The following is a 21266-nucleotide window of genomic DNA, read 5'->3' on the forward strand; positions in this document are numbered from 1 at the left end:
AACTGAAGAGCTTTGTCTCTGTAAGCTTGTCTCTTTCACCAACAGAAGTTGGTCCAATAAAATCAATTACCTCACCCACCCTGTCTAATATCCTGGGACCAACACAGCTGCATAACTATAAATACAAGCTCTAAGCAATTACACAGAAGAACTTCCCTGTCTGGAAGTTAATAAACGTTAAGTGTCTACGCAAGATAATCTAGGAGAGAAAGTTGCCTTGATTTCCACTTCAGATAAAACATTATGGGATCCTGATAATCCATGGCCATAAAGGGACACACAGTCAGCTAGAAATTTAATCAATTTCAAATGGGAATGAAAGGCAGCTCAAAGGGGAGTGGAAAAGTTACTACCCCTGCCCCTGGCCCTGCCTCTTCCAACGTATTTTGTGTTTTACAATCACTTTTTTCCCCTCACTTCCAGATTTTTCGGGTTTTTTTAATTGCATCCAACACCCACACTGACTAGCAGACAGAAAAAAGTATCTCCGACCACAAAAACGAGAGGGCGGGGAGAGATGAAACAATCCTCTCAGTCTGGAGAGTTCATCACAAACACTTTCAAAAAACGGCAGCTCTGGGAGAAGGGTGAGGGCAGCAGCAGCAGCAGCAGATTCCCGCCTGGCGCCTGCCTGGCCACGGCACCGCAGGCCCTGCCCCCCGTGGGGAGACGGAGGCGTATCATAGAAGCGTGGAGCTCGGGGGTCCATTCACCCGCCGCACGGGGCTGTTGAGAGGCGGGGCTGGCAAACGGGCCAGGAGAACGGATCGTAGCTCGGGGGGAGTTAATTTGGAACCAGGTACCCCACACAACCAACCGCCCGCCGAGCTGCCCCTCCCCCGTATCTATGCAGGGGGTGGGTGGGGCTGTCCTAGCACGCGCCGTACTGGACGGGCTCGGTCGGGTCGGGGCACGCGCATACACACACTAACGGCAGCACTTTGGGCCAAAGAAGGGCGCTCGGGAGTCTCACGTACCCACGCACCTCTTCTCCCTGCACGCGCCAAACAATGGCCGGCCTCTCACGTCACGTGACGCGAATATTCCACAGCGAGCACCGCCCACCCAAGCAAGTGACGCGGCCTCTCCTCCTAAAGCTAAGCACGCCGCGGCCGCTAGCGCCTCGCCTCGCCTCCTCCTGGTCCGAAGAACCTCGCGAGATCTCGCTTCCCGCCCGCCGAACCGGTAGGCGCGCGCTCGTGCACGCACGTCTAGAGGTAGCGTCGCACGCGCGGCGGCGTGACGCATCAAAGGGGCCGGGAAGAATGGAGAAGAGAGAGAGAGAGAGAGGGAGCTGGCAGTGGGCGGAGACGACGACCGACGCAATTAACGAGGGCGGGGGGAGGACGTCGCTGCTTGCGCATTCAGACCAGCTTCATTTCCGCCGCGGGTGTGGGCGTCTAGAGCGCATGCGCAGTGATGTGCTGGAATGAAGAGGCGGGCGTCCGCTCGCGCACGCGCATAGAGCTTCCGATTGAGGCATAGCAACGCGCTCTCTGATCAGCGCCCAATTTATGTTGTACTCTCTCTGCTGCGTAACGTGACGTAATGTGACGTAACGCAACGCAACGCGAAGGAACGTTTCACCTCCACCCTCACCTGCAGCCCTGCCCCAACGGACCGTTACAGAATTTAACCGAACAGTTAAAATGTCGTTTTTAATCATCGCCTGATAACAGACTGTAATTACATTTTAAATCGCTATCAACTCAAGTCCAACGTTTCAGGGAACCGATAGCAAAAGCCCTGACGATTTTTGAGAAAATCAGAAAACCGAAAGTGGGAAATGGAGGATTCGTGGCCATCTGTTCAGCGCCGCCAGCGCCTGAAGGCCTTCTGTCATTTAATTAAATTCTGTTATCGGGTGATGATAAAAACGACTTTTTTACGCGTTAAAGGCTACGTTAAGTGGAGGTAGGTAATGTTTTAGACAAGCCCCCACATTCACTCCTCGCTTATCAGGGCCCCCCATTTCACTCCTCATGCCACGGGCTGTGTGCATGTGCCCGTTGTATTCCTCCCATTTCCCCATAGCTCTCCGGGCCTCTTTATTTGACTTAGCTCCCAGATAACAGACACTCAGGAAAAATGAGCAGAAAGAAGATGAGGTATTGTTATGCTGGAAGCTGTTAATGGGTACCATCAACCAGTTGATTGGTAGATGTATAAACAATTACAGAAGGCCTTCAAGCGCTGGCTGTGCTAAACAGATGGCTATGAATCCTCCATTTCCCCCTTTTGGTTTTCCGATTTTCTCAAAAATCGTTAGGACTTTTGCTATTGGTTCCCTGAAATTTTGGAATTAATTTATAGCTATTTTAAAAGTTGCTGCATTATAGACAAACAAATGGCACAAATTGAATGTGTGGCTGTAGCAATCTTAGTCAATAATTATATTTTATTGAGAAGTAATGTTCTTATGGAAGATGCATATAGTTCTAGAGAGTCTACATTGGGTAGGTAAATCATTGCTAGGACGGTGAGAGTATGGAGATTTACTGCCAACATGCCACAGCCTCAGTCTTGTTAACTAGAACTGCTAATTAGTGTCAGGCATGATTTACTGTTTAACACAGGGTGGCCTTATTTGTGCCCCTTAGTAACTGGATTAAAATATCGGCTACAGTTCACTGTGCATGGACCACCATGGAAGCAATTCTACTGCCAGTTTTCAGCTGTTACTAGGGCTGTGTTTGAGCTAATAACATAGAGACAGAAAATTTCATAACTTACTGTCTAACATCAGCCTTCCTCTACAATGCTTGTCACCTACGGCTAGCTTGTGGCTAGACTTTACATAGGCAGGAGAGGAGCAAGGAATGCCTCTGTGTGTCGCTTGTATTCAGGCTGCCCATAATTGCAGTTCTACCCCTTGCTCCCTCCTGAGCATCATGCAAGAAAGAAAACCATCCTGCATGGCCTTGTGAGAGAAAGTATGCTGCACTCTTTAAAGGGCTGTATCGAGTTACTCTCTCCCAAGTTCTCTTGGGAAGCTCTGACTGGCAATTTGGTATACTACCTCTGACTCCTTCCTTCCCCCTTCTCTCCCTGGGCATTGTACCCCATGCTTGATCTTGCTGCAGATCAGTTTTCTGTTCTTTAAAATGGTTCTGTTCTTTATAACGATGCACACTGAGATCTATGGATGAAAAGTGCCATATAAATCCAAGTAGTATTACTTGCAGAAAAATACAGTGAATGATCACATGTATAGTCTCATGTTTTCTACAGCTCCCAAATGCATTCAAACTTTCTGTAAAATGCTCCCAGCATGTCTCATATTTGTGAAATGCTTAGCAACTCTTTAGATGTAAAAGTAAATTATCTTAAACATGATAGAAATGCTTAGGGATTGCTTGAATATTACATTTACCATACATTTGTTAAGCATGATTTTAAGCTGTCTAGAAAAATGTAAATTCTGTTTTGAGATAAATGCTAAAAGCTTCTTGAGAAATGTTATATATGGCATAATTTGACACAGTTTTCAACAACTCCAAATTGTTTTTCAAAGATGTATTTCCCATTTAAAGTATATGCCCCATTCATAGAACATAAGAATAGCCACACTGGGTCAGATCATTGGTCTATCTAGCCCAATATCCTTTCTTCTAACAGTGGCTGGTGCCAGGTGTTTTAGAGGAAATGAACAGAACAGGACAATTATTAAGTCATCCATCCCCTATTGTCCAGTCCTAGCTTAATCCAGTCAGAGGCTTAGGCACCACCCGAGCATAGGGTTGCATCCCTGACCAGTTTGGCTAATAGCCTTGATGGACCTATTTTCCATGAACTTCTCTAATTCTTTTTTGAACTCAGTTATACTTTTGACCTTCACAAAATCCCCTGACAAAGAGTTCCACAGGTTGACTGAGTTGTGTGAAGAAGTACTTTATTTTGTTTGGTTTAAATCCACTGCCTAATAATTTCATTGGTTCTTGTGTTATGTGAAGACGTAAATAACACTTCCTTATTCACTTTCTCCACACCATTGATGATTTTATACACCTCTATCATAATCCCCCTTAGTCATCTCGCTTCTAAAATGAACAATACCAGTCTTTAATCTCTCCAGATTTGGAAGATGTTCCATTCCCCTAATCATTTTTGTCACCCTTCTCTGTACTTTTTCTAGTCCTTGTATATTGTTTTTGAAATGGCCAACCAGAACTGCATGCAGTATTCAAGGTGTGGACATTCCATGGATTTATATAGTGATGCTATAATATTTGTCTTAGCTATCCCTTTCCTAATGGTTCCTAACATTCTTTCAGCTTTTTTGATTGCCACTGCACATTGAATAGATGTTTTCAGAGATAAGAAATGTATCTGCAATTGAACCTGGGCTGTGATTCAGGAAGGAGCAGAACTGCGGGCACTTCCAGTTGTGTTGTGTTGTGTAGCAAACAAGTCTATGTGGGGAACTCCTCAATGTTGGAAGATGCTGTTCACAATGTCAGGGCGAATAGACCACTTGTGGCTCGAGAAAGACCTGCTGAGGTGGTCCGCCAACTTGTTCTAAGATCCCAGAAAGTAAGATGCCTCGAGGTGTATCTAATGGGCTATGCAAAAGTCCCACAGTCTGAGGGCTTTCTGGCACAGGGGTGAGGAGCGTGTTCCACCCTGTCTGTTTAAATAGAACATCGCTGTTGTATTGTCTGTCATGACTGATACACATTTGCCTTCTAGGTGGGCTTAGAAGGTCTGACAGGCCAGGTGTACCACTCTCAACTTTCTACGCTGATATGTAGCAAGAGCTCCACTTGGGACTAGAGACCTTGAGTCCTGGGCCTTTCTAAATGGGCCCCCATACCTCATCATTGACGCATCCATGACTAGAGACGATGAGGCATGACGTTTGGAGAAGGGGAGTCGTGCGCAGACCGACTGTGGATTGAGCCACCAACAAAAAGTCTCGATAACCGAGGACGGGAGCAAAACTACTCTGTCCAAGGGGTCTTAGCTTGGGCAGTACACTGAAGGCTGCAGAGGCCTGAGCCGGAGTCTTGCAAGCTGAACGATATACATGCATGCGGCCATGTGTTCCATCAGCTTCAGGCAATTTCATTCTGTGGTGGTTGGGTATTGCCTGTGGCCCTCTATAATGGAGCAGATAGCTCAGAAATGGGATTCTGGGAGGAATGCCCTGGCTTGGGTCGATTTCAGCACTGCTCCTATGAATTCTATCCTTTGGGTGGGACTGAGAATTGACTTTTGTGTATTTACCAGCAGACCTAGCATGTTGAAGTTTGATCTTATCAAGTTCATATCTGCCTTGTCATGGAAAAAAATCATACAGCTTCTCATTTAGGGTCAGATCGAGCAGAGCTTTATTCTGACAGACACACAGAAAGCTATGGCCATAGGGGAGCCCTGGACAGCACAGGGTTTCTGTGCTGCTGTCAGGAGTCTCTGTACACGTTTGAATGCCTATGGCTTATATAGGATAGCTCTTCACATACTGATTGCATAGTGGAGTTTTCCATTGCAAAACAAGTCTAACGACTACTTCCTTATCTATTACACAAATCTAACGGCTACCCTCTTATCTGTTACAAGCATAGCTAGGAGTGATTACAAGAGCAGATAGTTTCGAAAACAGCTTACAGCGCAATAAACAGTTTTCAGTGAGTTTTTTCCATCTATAGTCATGCTAACTTACATTTCCATAATCATTTCAGTATAAGGCCTACCAGGCCTTGTTTTTGTGCTTCCACAGCCTCCACCTGCCCTCTGGTGCAGTCCTTGATCAACCAGTCGTTGAGGTACGCATAGACCCGTACTTTCTGTTTCCTCAGGAACGACGCAACGACCACCATGCATTTGATAAACACCCGATAGCCTGCTGACAGGCCAAACAGGAGGACCCTGAATTAGTAGTGGGTTTGGTTCACTACAAAGCGGAGGCATCTTCTGTGACTTGGGATAATAGAGACATGGAAGTACATGTCCTTCAAGTTCAGAGCAACATACCAATCTCCCAGATCCAGGGAGGGTATAATGGAGGCCAAAGAGACCATGCAGAATCTCAGCTTCATGAATCTGTTGAGGTTTTATAGGTCCAAGATAGGTCTGAGACAGCCTTTGGCTTTTGGAATTAGGAAATAGTGGGAGTACAAGCGGTTGCCCCATAGCTCCAAAGGAACCTCTTCCACATTTCCTAATTTTAGGAGCGACTGCACTTCTTGGATTAGAAGTTGCTTGTGAGAGGAGTCCCTGAAGAGGGACGTGGAGGGTGGGGAGGAGGGAAACAACAGAACTAAAGGGAGTATCCCAGTTCTATCATGCATAGCACCCAGTGATCTGAGGTAATCTGGGCTCGTGCATGGTAGAAATGGGATAGCTGGTCTGGAAAACATAGGGGTGAAGGATCCAGGTTCTGAATTGGTGCGCCACCTGATACAAGACTTTTTTAAGTCTATATAAGGAGATCTGTACCAGAGATAGCATTTAGCCAAAGCAGGCAGAGAGGGGGAGAAAACATTTTGGATTTTCTCTGTTCTGATTTAAATAACAAAAATGATAACAGAATCATAATGATTAGGCATGAATAGAAATATAGTTAGTTATAAGTTTAAGTCTTTTGATAAACAGTAAATAATTGTAGGTTAGAGCAAGTTTAGCTAGAAATCTAAAATGGTGGCTGATGAGGTCATCACTAAAAATAAATAAAATGGAGGTGTTAAGAAACTGATCAATAGCAGAAAAGTGGACTGGGGTGAAACAAAAATCACTCCTAATAGCTGCAGGTAGCAGTCAGGTAAGAGGGCAGATCCAAAGTTTGAAGTAAACAAGTAAAGCTAATTAGCATATGAGATAGCTGATTGGTTGAAAATGATATCCTCTTGAAGGAGGATCTGAAGGAGTGTTGGGTAAGGAACAGGGCCCCATAGCACTAAAGGTTCACAGGTTCTTTAAGTGGGTGTAATTTTCTGGATTAATAGTGACAATAAACTAGTACCTGTATTTGGGGACATGGATTGACTAGCCGTAATGGGTGTTACAGCTGTCATGGATCTTACCCTTTTTTTCCTCCTGCCACATTAGATGACACTGAGTCCCTTTTTCAAAGGCAAAGATCTCAGTGGGCCCTGAAACTCGTAATCTGGGAGTTGGCAGACCCATGCCAAAGAGGTATATGCTAGTTGTGGCATTGTTATATTTAGGCTTTGTCTCACAGAAATGCTCCCCCTTCTTAGGGAGTATCCTTCTATACATATTTGTATAAAAACAAAACATGATCGACAAACAGGCCGATAAGCGATTGAGAATATTCATCCTATAAGATAAACAAACAAATTAATTAAGTATGTATATACTGTTGTCAGTTGATGGCTGCGAGTGTGTTCTCCCAGCGTGTATACTGTCCCAGCTCTGCGCAGATAATTTGGACATCAAACCACAATTGATTTATCCAATAAGACCATAGATCCATTTCAGTTATGAAGGCACCAGGACAGGTTTATTGTCAATCGAGCACGGTAAAAAGTGCCCTATATGTGCTACAAGTACACTTAATAAATTATGTCCATTATAATGTACCAGCTCAGTAAACGGTGGGACTTTCCATTCCTCACTTGGCCAGATAATGACATTCTCTTTGAAACCCTCCTTTATATACTGATACAAAAAAGTTGCATATTGCACCTCTGATGTAGAAAGATACCACCCTCTGAAGTGGTAAGATACCACCTGTTACCTTGTACCAGATGGTTCAGCCAAAACATCTCTATCCATCATATTGTCATTCTGAGGGGTCAGTAAACCCTTGTTATCTTTGGTGTATTGGGATGTTCTGGTACTTCTCTGGAATGTGCTTGCATGAGTGTTCTGTACCTAGTGCTTCTTTAGGAATGTGTGTATCAGTTCTGTTCTTGCCAGTTACTGTGAGCGTGCCAGCATTCAAAGCATGAGTTTGCTTTATAGCAGCAGGGTTTGACCATTACTTTAGCTCAGGCCTCATACCTGGCCTGTTATAATAGGCCTCATGTCGCAGGCTCTTACTTTCTACTACTTTCGCCACTTTTTGTCTTTTTATGGGGAGGATGTTTACCCATCATCCCAGAAAAGCAAAATGCATGGACTTAAGGTGACCCAGTGGGCTAAACATTGTTATATGGCCACCTTTTATTACTATCCACACGTTCATGCCCCACCTGCCTCGTAGTTGCACATTTCCTCGTATGACTGATGGACAGTTTGTATGTGCCAATTATTGTTAGTCCCTTATGGTGGGCCTGCGAATGTTAGGCCTGAGACTATAATTGGGAAGTGGGGTTCAGAGTTATTCTTTAAGAACTCTACTATGGCTTTTATCAGGATCATAAGTGGCATTGCTGTTGTGCTGGTACTTTCTTCTTTCCTGTGGATGAATATATTTCTTTTGATATATGAACTACACGTGATATGAACTTTGAATATAAAGTTTGAATACAATATGCTTATAGTAAGTATGATATATAGATATGACATTAGACATAGTGTATGAATATAATGTATATAAACTTGATTGATAAATAATATTTTATAGTAATTAGTGATATATGACATACAAATATATATGTAAATGTGTATATAGATAAACATGTATGCATGTTTATATCCATAAATCTTTCCTATAAGTTATTATCAAACCCAAAGCACATTTCTTTGTGTTCAGTAACCATTCTCATTGAGGTGGGCATAAACATTCAATTTTAAAAACCTTAATAAGGTTTTTATATAATAATCCTTCATAATGATTATTCATACCTATTTAAAAACCTTAATAAATCTTTGATTATTCCTTATAATGATTATTTATAATTATGGCAGTGTTAATAGCTAAATCCAATCCTTTTCCAACCTGGTATTGGAGTTTTGCCTTTCAGGTTTGATAGCACATGTAGCAACACATTCCCAACAGAGCAATCACCGTGAAGCCTTTGTATTACCATTAATACTACATTGAGTGTTTTGATTGTTGGGTGCAGGGTAACATCCTCTGGGATTGCCACCAAAGTGTTTCTATCTCCCTTTATACACTTTCATTCTCCTCCATCTGTTGCTGAATGAGATTAGCTATGGGTATCATTGCTTCCTTACTTCTTGCACCAAATCATATACGTCTAGTTGCAGATGCTCTATTGGGGAAAACATTTCAATCAGTAGGGCTTGCATATCCCCAGGAGGGGCAACAATTTCATTGATGGTGTTCACACTATTGGTGGGCCAAAAAAGCATGAGTTCCAATTTGGACTGTGCTGGTTATTGGCACACAAAATCCTGTATTAATTCCAGGGCTCGGGTATCCATGCACGGTAAAGTTGGAGTACCCTAAGGCACATACCACATCATGTATTCCTACCACCTCATTGACCAATTCCTTTTGTATCAATCGAGCCCAACCCTTTTTTGTATGTTGGTATTGACTGTCCTATAACAGTTACACAGCCACTATCCATTGTGTTTCGTACAGCAAGCCTGGTTAATTTCCAAGCCAGCCTCAGTCATTAGTTGTACTGTGGGGTAATGTAGTACACAAGTATTATTTATTAGCGTTCCCACACTGTTGGCATAGTGCACCTTGACTGGAGCCTGTATTCTTTTTGGGATCATCATAATGGAAAGGTTTTTGCTATCGTCATGATCCAGAGTTGGTACTTTATCAAATTTGTCTAATTGTAGAAATATTGGATCGATGTGGCTTACCCCTGCTCCTGTATTTGTTTTAAAATGGCTGTGCGATTTAACAATCATGGCTAATCTTGCAATTTCAGTTGCAGTAAACTTTGTTTGACTATTTCAAGTACTTGATTTTCATAGCCCACACAGGCAACTGCAAGTGGTGCATCGTACTTGTCCATGCTGTTAATAATTGAAAGAATAGTAGCATTAAGATGGTTAAAACCTGGGGCAATCAGGTGTATGTTATCAATGGTGATGCTATGTTGATCTAGCAGTAGGCTACTAATATCTCCTATTTTAACTGCTTTTCCTATTTCATTAGCAATGCTATTTATTTTTAACTTAAGATTCTCAATATCTGCTGAATTCCATATGGACATGCCAAGACCTGAGCCTCCCAATATGGTTTCTGCAATCCCTCTTTTCTCTCTTTTTTGCTGCTCCAAAAAAGGATTTGTGAATCTTTCCAACATTACATGATAGGGCAAACTTTTCTCCTACTAATGTAGTTATGTGATGGTTGATTAATAAAGTTATGTGATGGATGGTTAATAAAACTCGTGGTTTGTCTCGTGTATTTTCTTGTTCCTGAATTGGTGTAGATTTGTTTTTAATGGGTGCCTCAATCTCGGATATGTCACTGGAATTGGTGCTAGAAGATACAAGAAGGACAATGATCTGATCACAATTAACAATATCATCCAACAACAAACATATTCACCCGTTTCTCTCCCTCTCTCTCTCTCTTTTTTTTTTTTTTTATAATTGCAGCATACAATTCATTATGCTTACTTTCCTGCCTCTAATTTGGGCTTTTTTGCAGCTCTTTCCTCTTTTTGATAGTTTGTATCTAATATGGCCAGAATAGATTGGTCAGTCAAGGGGTTAATAAAAAGAAATTTTTCAGTTGGGGGAATGCTGGGTCTTACATTTATTTATTCAGTTTTTGGGACCAGCACCCAAATAGGTTCTTTTCCCACTTTCTCCAGTTTCCATTCGGAGGTGTATTTGTCATTCCACCAAATGGTGATTTTATTTTCTATCTCCATGTAAATTGTTCTTGTGCACTTAATTGCCTCGTAGAGTAAGGTTTGCACACCTCAAACCTTCTCAGTTGATTCCATGCCACATTGATTAATATCAAGGATGTGGATGTGGCACAGAGATTTATGTTAAAAAAAATTTCATTGAATAGCCTTATCCACTTTTACAATACCTTTAGAAATTCTTTGGAAGTTGTTTTGGGCGGCGGGGAAGATCCATAGCTCTGATCAAAGCAGTTAGTTCATTAAACCACTAGCTCAGGGTTGGTGGGGTGTATAGTGACTATATTGGGGGATAATGTTTTCCCTTCTAGTACGAGCACTATGAGCCCATGGTTGTTTTAGATTTTCCTCTATTTTCTGAGTAGTGTCTGTGTCTCTCAGTATTTTCAATCCACTGTGAGTTATTTCTGGGGTGATTTTAAGGATGGTAAGGGGCTATTCTCAATGTCCAATTCTTGGCCCCCTCCTTTTCTTCACCCACTGCTCCCGTTCTCACCGGAACTGATCTAGTTTTTGTTTGGGCATTTCCAAAACATGGCTCTCATCATAAGGTGGTGGTTGCAGCACAGTGGCCCCTGTCCACAGGTTATCGGATGGTGGCTTACCTGAGGCATTCCACATGTCCCCAGTACAGCACCCATTCCAGTTATCCCATGTTCCATCTTGCAGTTTGGCTAGGACCACCAGTTTCCATTTCTGGCCCCATCCTTCCTGTTTAAAAGCACCCAAAGTTTGCTGCTGTATAACAGAGGACAACACCTCTTTATTTTGCAGGTTTTCCACAGCTGTTTCCAGCTTTTTATTCTCCTGTTTCATGTTCTTTTTCTTTGGGGTTGGGAGTACTTCCCTCTGTATTTCATGTAACTTTTTTGCCTTTTCATCTATATTATGCACAGGAGTAAAATCAGGATGGTCTGAGACCATTGCAGTTCTTAAAACTGGATTAAACCCAAGCACCAAGGCTCTTTTAAATTGCACTACATTATACACTACTCTATTTGGGTTTGTTAATCCAGAGTGTTTATATACTAGTTTCTTTCTAGCAATATAAGGCTCTGGTCTTTCTCCTTGTTGTTGTTTTTCCCTATGGAACCACACAACCGGATCTTCACCTGGGAAGAAGAATGCTAATACTTCTTCCTCTATAGTATTTCTATCTCTCAGTCCTCCACCCTGGATTTCATAGGAAAGTCCAGCAAAATCCTCTGCACGCATACATTCTTTTTTTAGGGCTGAGATCTCCTCCTACCAGCCCATACATTTGTATTGTTTTAGCTAACCACCGAATTAATGTATTTTTATTTAAAGGGCCCATAGACTTCCCTAAAGCTCTTGTTCTGTGGTATAGGATATTTCCTCTGTGAGCTTTTCTTGTCCTCCCTCATTACCAGCTGCAGTAGTTGTAGTAACTGTTGTAGTTATTACTGGTGCAATAGGGGGTGGTTTTTGAAATTCTTCTAACTCTTCCTTAATGGACAATAAGGTCCTGGGGAAATCTCTTTCGAATAATCCTCCTCATCTAATTCTATTTCCCCATTGTTCCAATGATTGCTATTGGACTTCATTGCTGGTATTATCCCTTTACTAGCTTTTAATTCCTCTTTTAATGCACATATTTGCTTTTTACATGCCATATGATTTATTTCCCCTTTTCCCCTTGCGTCTGAGAGCATTACTCTCACTGCAGTTTGCCTAGCCATTGCTTTCTGTTTCCATTCTTCAACTTCCTGAACTATATTTTTCTGTTTCCTTTTTCTCTCATTTAACTCATTTTGTGAAACAATTAATTAGGTAGTCTGGGTTAACATTGTTGCCCTTAATGCATCTGTTTCAGCTTTCATGCAATTTAATTCCTTATTATGTTTGTCCTTTTCTTCTTTTAATTCTTGTATTTCTGCTATTATCTTTCCTACTTCTAAATCCAAAATGCTTGCTGCTATATATAACCCTTGTAAAGCAATTCGCTTTTTTTCCTTCTTAGTGGGTTTTCCTGAGTAAATTCTTTTCCTCTCCAGTTGAACCCATTGTTCCCACTGCTTACACAATTGTTGGTAAGCACTAGGCCCAATGAACACATCTTCCTTCCAAGGACTGCATCCTGTTTTTTTCACAAAATTGCCTAGCTCATTTCTTAACATTGTTTCCAAAGTACTATAGTGTCTCAGTTTTCCTTTTGTTACCGGGAGAATTTTAGAGTATGGGGTTACCCTAAAAACTACCAGTCAGGTGTGGTGGTCCGCCTTATTGGAATTTCCAGGGAGACAACCTTCCCTCGAAAGGACACAGTTACAAGGTAGAACACACAAGCTATGATACTTCAAAAACAGATGTTAAGTTTATTTAGAAGTGATTGGTTACATTGAGTAGAGAGAGAGAGAAGTAAATATTATAATAATAATACTTCTATATTCTTAACACTTATAATACTTAACACTATATTTAGACAGCAAGCATTAGCTAGACAGTTGCTGAATGGGTACCTGAGGGAGAGGTCTTAATCCCACTTCAAACATTCCACTTCATTGACAGGCGTTTTTGAATGTATAATGGATTTAGAATTTACAAAGTCCTTGGTTATCCCGTTCTTCTGCTCTATCAACCACTAAGAGGTTACCTCGTGCTCAGAGGGTCTAAGTTAGCGCTCTGCCTACAGCCTGCGGTGTTCCCCTACTTAGCAGGGCTTTCTTGTCTTTATAAAGTTGCTCCTTATCCTATTGGCCTGTTCCTTCAGCTCTTTTCTTCTTCTCTGATACCTTCCTTCTTCTGTCTCTTTCTTCTTCTGGTACTAAAGCAGCCTGTCGGCTGTTGGCCTTATATACAGTTTGGCAGTTGGGAAGGGAGGGGTCACATAAGGAGGGAGTGAGAGAAGGGAGGGTATGAGGGAGCTATTTTCAACTGCCATTACCAGATTCACCATTGATTTTCTATCCTAAAAATTCTTTTCCTAAAACTTATTACTGTTTAATCATTACAAGAATGCCTAGACACTGATACCACTCTTTGTTTAATTAATTAATTTTCTTGTTCTCCATTTTCAAATTCCTTTTGAGGTTTTTCTGCAAACTTTTTCACCTGATCTTTTTAACAGATTCAGACAACTAAGACAGAAATCTTTCATTTTACATTTTTTTATTTCTATTTATTTTAACTAGATGGAAATTCAGGTAGCGACCTCAATTTCCTCTTTTCAATCTGCACACTGTGCTCTTTTCCTCAGACTGGAGATCCTATTACGAGGTTCCTACAATTTCTTCAGGATAAAGTCTGCCTCCCGAGGCTGCCTCGGTACCGACCCCAGAATCTGCCTTCCTCAGGTCTCCTTGCCTTTGGTGCTCAACTCTGTTTCCTGTGGGTCTCCTTGCCCTAACCACCCGGGTTTTCCAAATCAGAAACCCTGGCTACCTACACACCTGAGTCTCCCAAAATAACACTTAACTTAAAAGGCCTTGTCAAACTATGCTTACTGGTACTTATCTTGATCCTTGATCTCAGCAACAACTAAATAGGTTAACCTTAGCTATTCACTAGGGATAATGACCCCTGTATTTGTGCATGACAGCCGAAATTAATGAACAGCTTGCATTCAAAATGAGGTTTTAACAACTCCTGCGTTTGAGTATGATAACCCAAACAGCGAACAATCCTATATTCACCAGGGCACAATGACCCCACAATGGCCCCGTACCATCATCCTTGTCTCCAGATGAAGCTGTGGAAGGGACCCTCAGCGGCGCCAGTCCTGAATGACAGCTAATTAGCATATCAGCACCGCGGAGTCGATGCCGTTCGCGGTCAGCACCACGGCAACATCGGCGACACTGCTCCCACTCCCAAGGTCGGAAGCATCGTCGCAAGAGCTTGAGGCGGAGGAGGCGAGCGTCATCCAGCTCCTCCAGCAGCTCGTCCCCCCGGTGGCACCGTAGGCGTCGGCACTGACGGTCATCCTCATTGTCGTCGTCTCGGGGCTGTTCACCACCCATCAGCCGCAAATGCAGATCCAGTGGCTCTGGGTCCCGGGGCCGCCATCCAGAGGCGACCCAGCAGGCACCGATGCCTGCTTCAGCGTGGCCCCAAGGCCCCTGGCAGTGGCCGTACGGGGGGGTACCCAGGTGGGCCAGGGTACCACATCAGTCCACTCCTCGGTGGCCCAGCCAGTGCCCCCACCTCCAAGTCAGCCGGACCAGGGCCACCCCTCTGATGATGATTTCTGAGATCACCAGGATCTTCTTAAGAGGGTGGCGAGTAACCTCAATTTGCAGCTCAGAGAGATGTCCGAGGAGGAGGACCCCCTCTTCGGGGTATCTGGGTCAGCAGGGCCATCAAGAGTCACCCTGCTGGTGCATGAGAGGGTCATGAAATTAGCCAAGGCCCTCTGGCAAACCCTGTCCTTGGTGTCCCCACCTCCAAGGGCGCTGAGCGCAAGTACTATGTCCCCAAGGAGGGGTTTGACTTTTTATATACCCACCCTGCCCCGGGGACATTGGTAGTCGACGCCGCTAACCAGCAGGATTGGCCAGGGCAACACCCCTAAGGATAAAGACAGCAAGAAATTAGACCTCTTTGGCTGCAAGGTCTATTCTACTGCGGCCCTGCAGCTGAGGATCGCAAACCACCAGGCACTCAACCTGTGGTCCTCAACCTGTGGTCCTCGCTGCAGAGGTTTGCTCCAGTGTTGCCCCCAGACCAGGCAGCGGACTTCGCCACTGTTACCCAAGAGGGCGCCACAGTGGCGGCAGTGGCCTTACAGACTGCCAGTGATGCGGCGGACTCTGCCAGCAGGGCCATGGCTTCAGCCATTGTCATGCACTGCTACTCCTGGCTCCAGTTATCAGGGTTGTCCCAAGCCTCCATCATTATCACTCTAGATCCAGGGGACTGGTATGCTGCTCTCGACCTCAAGGACGCTTATTTTCACATTACTATCCTCCCCAGTCACAGAAGGTTCCTCAGGTTTGTGGTAGCTGGCTGCCACTACCAGTTCTCGGCCCTGCCCTTTGGCCTCTCGTCCGCCCCCAGGGTCTTTACAAAATGCATGGCGGTGGTAGATAAGAGCATTGTCCTCGGAGCCCCCCTACATGGTCTTCTATAAAGATAAGGTCCGACAGAGACCCCACCCGGCCTTCCTGCCTAAGGTGGTGTCCCAGTTTCACTATAACCAGGATATCTTCCTCACCGTGTTCTTTCCTAAACCACACGGTTTGGAGGAGGAGCGGAGATGGCATTCGCTGGACGTCAGACGAGCCTTGGCCTTCTACATCGAGCGGACCAGGCCGTTCCGGAAGTCATCTCAGCTGTTCATGGTTGTGGTGGACTGGATGAAAGGCTCACCCGTCTCCACCCAGCGCATCTCCATCTGGATCACTGCCTGCATCAGGACCTGCTACGAGCGGACGAAGGTGCCACTCCCAGGAGCTGTAACAGCGCACTCAACCAGAGCCCAGGCCTCATCCGCAGCCTTCCTGGAACGAGTGCCCCTGCAGGACATCTGCAGAGCAGCGAACTGGTCGTCGGTCCACATCTTCACGTCCCACTACGCCATCGTGCAGCAAGCGAGAGAGGATGCGGGCTTCAGCAGAGCCGTGGTGTTGAAAGCAGCTCGCCAGTAACTCCTACCCACCTCCAAGGTATGGCTATTTAATCACCTATATGGGAATGGATCTGAGCAATCACTTGCAGAGAGAAAACAGGGTTACTTACCAGTAACTGTTGTTCTTCGAGATGTGTTGCTCATATCCATTCCAAACCCACCCTCCGTCCCTGCTGTCGGAGTCAGCAGAAAGAAGGGACTGAGAGCCCGCAGGGTCTGTGGCGCCCTATGTACCGCGGTATGAGCGTGGTACTCCAGAGGGCGCCTGAGCCGACCCTACGGGGCTTGCTAAGGGGAAAAAAGTTCTGGGAATCTGTGCACGGGGCGTGCACACATCTATATGGGAATGAATATGAGCAACACATCTCGAAGAACAACAGTTACTGGTAAGTAATCCTGTTTTCCTCCACCAGAAGATCTGGCAGCAGGACAGTAGCGCAGACAGAGCAGAAGGACCTTAGATAAAGCAGAGGGATTAAATCCAGGAGTAACTATGATTTTTTTTTAATAATAAAGAATGTATAGGAATGACTAAATAAAGCTTGATGGCTGCAGCTTGAGTAATCACCTTACCGATTCTATGACTGCTTGATCAACACTCACAGAATGTTAGTTAGTTTATAGTAGTAGTAATAGTAGCAGTATTATTAAGAATATTATTGTAATGTTACTGTATGAATATGTATTATTTGCCACATTGTAATAAGGTCTTGGTATTGCAGTGTGCTAAGGATTTATATATATGTATGCAGAATTTAATTATGTTATATGATGTTACTTTGTAAGTTATGTCGCGTTGCAATTAAGAGTTCATAACATTGTAGCTTATGCTAAGGGAATACCATATTGTGTTATGAATGTTGTATTGCAAGTTTAGAATTTTATACTGTATCGTTTATAGTGTTCTATATTGTCTTAAGCAGCTTATTTCTATATTTTACTGTATTGATTTTCAATTTAAAAAACAATTGTATTAGAATTTGTAGTTAATAAAGAGACATTTGTTTTCGAAGAATTTGCTGCCTTAAGTGTCAATCCTTTGAGTGGAGGGCTGAATCCATGTCCTTTCATAGGTAAACCGAGGTAGGCAGGTCTGGGGAGTTTCACAGTGATTATAAACTCTATAAACTGGTAAACTTTTGTAAATCCCCTAGGGCAAACCACAGTAATTACCTGATTATAGAAGTAAGTCTGGAAGTGATATGGTTAGTATATCCAAGCCAGCGTAAGGCCTTGTGGGTCCTGGAGTTTTAGGGCAATAATTTGGCATCCCTGGGTGGACCTATAGTGCTATTCAATTTTATGGCTGTATTTGAGGCTGCCAGGAGCATATAGCATCCCCTGATGGATTAGAGGATGATTGACACTCAGCAGTAAAACTTTTTATTTTTGAGGTTTTAAATTGGAAATTATATTAAATAGTGTTGTAAGTTAATGGTGTTTTAATGAGTTCTTTGTTGGTTTGGGGCTGTTACACCCCATTGAAAATTAGGTCAAAAAATTCGTTGTTTAGCCATCTTACCCAAACGTGGGGTGTTATCCCCATTGAATACAAATATTCATTGTTTGGGCTACCAGCTAGTACGCCTGCCCCTAAATCCGGATCTGGTGAATACCATCTGGTCCTGGTGACTTATTACTATTTAATTTATTAATATCTTCCAAAACCACCTCTATTGATACCTCCATCTGAGACAGTTCCTCAGATTTGTCATCTAAAAAGAATGGCTCAGGCGTGGGACTCTCTCTGGCATCCTCTGCAGTGAAGACCAATGCAAAGAATTCATTTAGTGTCTCCGCAACAGCTTTGTTTTCCTTTAGCACCTCAATTGTCCAGTGGCCCCACTGATGGTTTGGCAGGTTTCCTGTTCCTGATATACTTACAGATTTTTTTGCTGTTAGTTTTTGTGTCTTTTGCTCATTTCAAATAAGTGAGATTTAAGTTCTGACAATTGCTTTTTAACAATATTTTATTTTTATTTAATTTGTACTTTTCCTGGGCTGGACAGTCAGCATCTTCGGATGCTGCTTTAAAGACACTTCATTAATTGTCAGTATAGTTTTGTCATGAAAAGATCCCAAGTTGCCTGCCACTTCACTCTTTGGGGCATTATACAATCAGATTCCCTTTAATAAAACACTTGTCATTTTTGGAGAGCAAAATATATTTTGCCTCCGTGTGACCTGTGCTATAGTTAAATGTTTTATACACAGTTATTAATTTTTTTTTGACAAAATCTTTTTGTAATCCCACTTCACCCTCAGTTGAACAACCTTTGATGTGGTAGATGTCAGAAAACCTCCAGATTTCAGTTTGAAACACATAGTAAGAGGGGACAATATGATCATCTGCTGTGTGCCCCAACTCTATTGCTGGGATGAAATTCACAAATGAATTCCAGCTCTTTTCTCTCTTTGTTTCAGCTTTCTACTATTTGGGACACAGATGCTCTCCTGAGTTGGGGGTAGAACTCTACACTGATCCTACTCACACTCTTTAGGACTACAATCCTAAAGGGGACTGAAAAGCACAAGTAATTGAGCTATGTGCAGGTAATTAAATGTGTTAAATGAGATGGATTTCTTACAATCTTTTGGTAAAGTGTGGGTTTGCAATGTAGCAGCTTCATGGTTCCTATTCTAGACCCTGAACCTGAATAGCAGCTGCTTCTCTGTGATTTGCATGTGAAGTTTAGGGCCACTGTAGTTGTGCTGATGGGCTGTAGAAGTGTGAGGGCAGAATCTGGCCTTGTAGTTGGAACCCTGGCTCAGTTCCACCATCTGTGTGATGTAGAGAAGGGATTTGTCCAGGGGTCTCCCACCTCTTAGGTAAGTGCCCTAACCACTGGATTATTGAGTCATTTTCACTCTGTTTCTAGTCCAATGCATATTTATGAATTTCATACACAACGGAGCAACTTGAAAGGGAGAGATTGAGAAAGACCCAGAATATCCACTCTTCTGAGAGGTGGAAAACCCATGTTCAAATCTCTTCTTTATATCATATAGAGGGGGTAACTGAACCAGTGTCTCCCATACAGATGTCCTAACCAGGAGGCTGAGTAATAAAGTGGCATTTGTGCAGTGTTGTAACCATGTGTAGGACCCAGGATATTAGAGAGGCATGGTGGATGGTACAGTGATGGAGACTTTCTCTTTTGGATTGTAGCGTGTTTTTTGATTGGGGGGGACTAAAACAAATTTTCGGGTGTCTATAGCCCCCACAAGCCCCCACCCACCACCATCCCTGCCTGTGTGGTGTACTCTGACTGTTAAATTATATTTTTTTTTACCAGTCTCAATGTTCTAATTGGTCTGCAGTTTAATGCAGCTCTTCAGCTGCTGAACAGTCAAGCCCCCTGATGTTGTCTCAGTCCCACGATTTTAGTCTCAACACAACAAAGCTGCACGCACGATACTATAATCCTCAAAATCCAATTTCCTTAAAGTGGTGATAATATAAATATATATTTTGTTTAGGAATAACGATCACTGCACTATACGTTTACAATACTTTTTAAAGTAAATATGCTACATTGCAATGGAAAGGTGTGTATAATTTTCTAGAACACTAGATTTAAATTAAATATTTTATAGCAATTGCTCTCTGTTTTGTGCATGTACTCACAATCTCCAGTTGGAGAACGCCTGCTATAGACCTTTTGTGAGTCCCAAATAGGAGGACTGCTCAGATGAGTAAGGACAGCAGGATCACATCCTCAAAGTAGCAGCCATCTGAAAACTGTCTGGTTACAGCATGTGAAATGAGTTGATGGTTTCTCTTCTGATCTTAATGTAGAGCTGTCTGTATCACAGAGCCACTAGCACTATTGACATGAACTGGCACCTTTGTTGGCAGCCTCATCAGAAGGACAAGTGACTGACTGGACGTGGAGGCTGAACTATCCTCTTGCTTGGAGTGATCATTGGTATGGAAGAGAGTTAATGAGTGTTGGCAAGCTAGTATAGGGAAAATCTTTGTGTTGCTCTATTTGACCTGTGTATAAATAGGAAACTTCAGTCTAAAAAGTTATTAATCTGCCAGGGTTCATGAGTGTAATTTTTCAAATATATTTAAAAAAAAATTATTCCTAATCTATTATTTTTAGAAATATTATTTGTGTTTCTTAATGCAAAACCTTTTTCTTAAACATTTTATAGGGTGGTGGAAATCATCCATTTTATTCTATTGTTCTTTGTATACCTGTCACGTTCTGGGATGCAGTGAGGGGTTGTGTCACCACCTGCTCCATAACCTTGGGTGCCTCACAATGCTTTGCTGTTGTAGTTCCTAATCTGGACTGATCACAACCAGCCTATCAGCATGCAGGTCACACCCTGAGTATCTGTGTTCTAGCCCTGGTTCTGCAGCTGTGACCTCAACAACCTATCTGCAGCCCTACTCTGGCTTCCACCAGCACTGGCTATTACTTGCAGGATGACCACAGAACAATCCCAGTCCCAGAGTTTCCCAAAAACGTATGTTCTGCAATGTCCAGCCCTCTCCTGGACAATTCAGATATTAAGGTTTGTTACCCCTGTGAGGAGGCAGTATTCAACAGTTTGTTACTTTAAGTGGAGTTATCAAACAATTCGGTTTAAACAGAGCACTGGACTGGTTTAGATTAAAAAATAAAAAAAATTATTAACAAAAGAAGATAAGATTTGAAGTGAATTCAAGAATAAGAGAGAAAGTTAGAAATGTTTACTAGCAAATAAAAGTGAAATCACGTATCTAAAACTCTAAAACTTAATCTAGCAAGTTTTGGTTCAATGCTTTGTTTGAGATGACCTTTCTCACCCACAGACTTCTAGCAAGATGGTGACTGACTCTCTCCTCTCACTTCAAAGGTTCACTAGACTATTTAAAAAAAAAGGTACAAAAGCCCTATGTTATGTCTTTTTCCCTAAGAGGCTCTTTCTTCCCCCCCACTTGTGTTTGCTAAAATACAAATTGTTGTGTTTCT

The 21266-nt window shown here is 42.9% G+C and overlaps 1 protein-coding gene across 4 annotated transcripts in view; it reads right to left on the reverse strand.

Moving 5' to 3' along the window:
* PNPLA4 (patatin like phospholipase domain containing 4) overlaps positions 1-1407 on the reverse strand; it is a 40247-nt gene extending 38840 nt beyond the window's left edge. For 3 of the 4 annotated variants that reach the window (XM_067561004.1, XM_067561006.1, XM_067561003.1), the window contains exon 1: positions 986-1407. The gene's annotated coding sequence lies outside the window, so the exon portion shown is untranslated. Of the gene's footprint in view, positions 1-977 lie in introns of all 4 variants that reach the window. The other variant, XM_067561005.1, reaches the window with a different exon arrangement.
* Positions 1408-21266: the final 19859 nt, after the last annotated feature.

Source organism: Emydura macquarii, unplaced genomic scaffold (assembly GCF_026122565.2).
Source record: "Emydura macquarii macquarii isolate MOO-44397 ecotype Brisbane River unplaced genomic scaffold, CSIRO-AGI_Emac_v2 contig_2362, whole genome shotgun sequence".
Taxonomy (NCBI): Eukaryota; Metazoa; Chordata; order Testudines; family Chelidae; genus Emydura; species Emydura macquarii.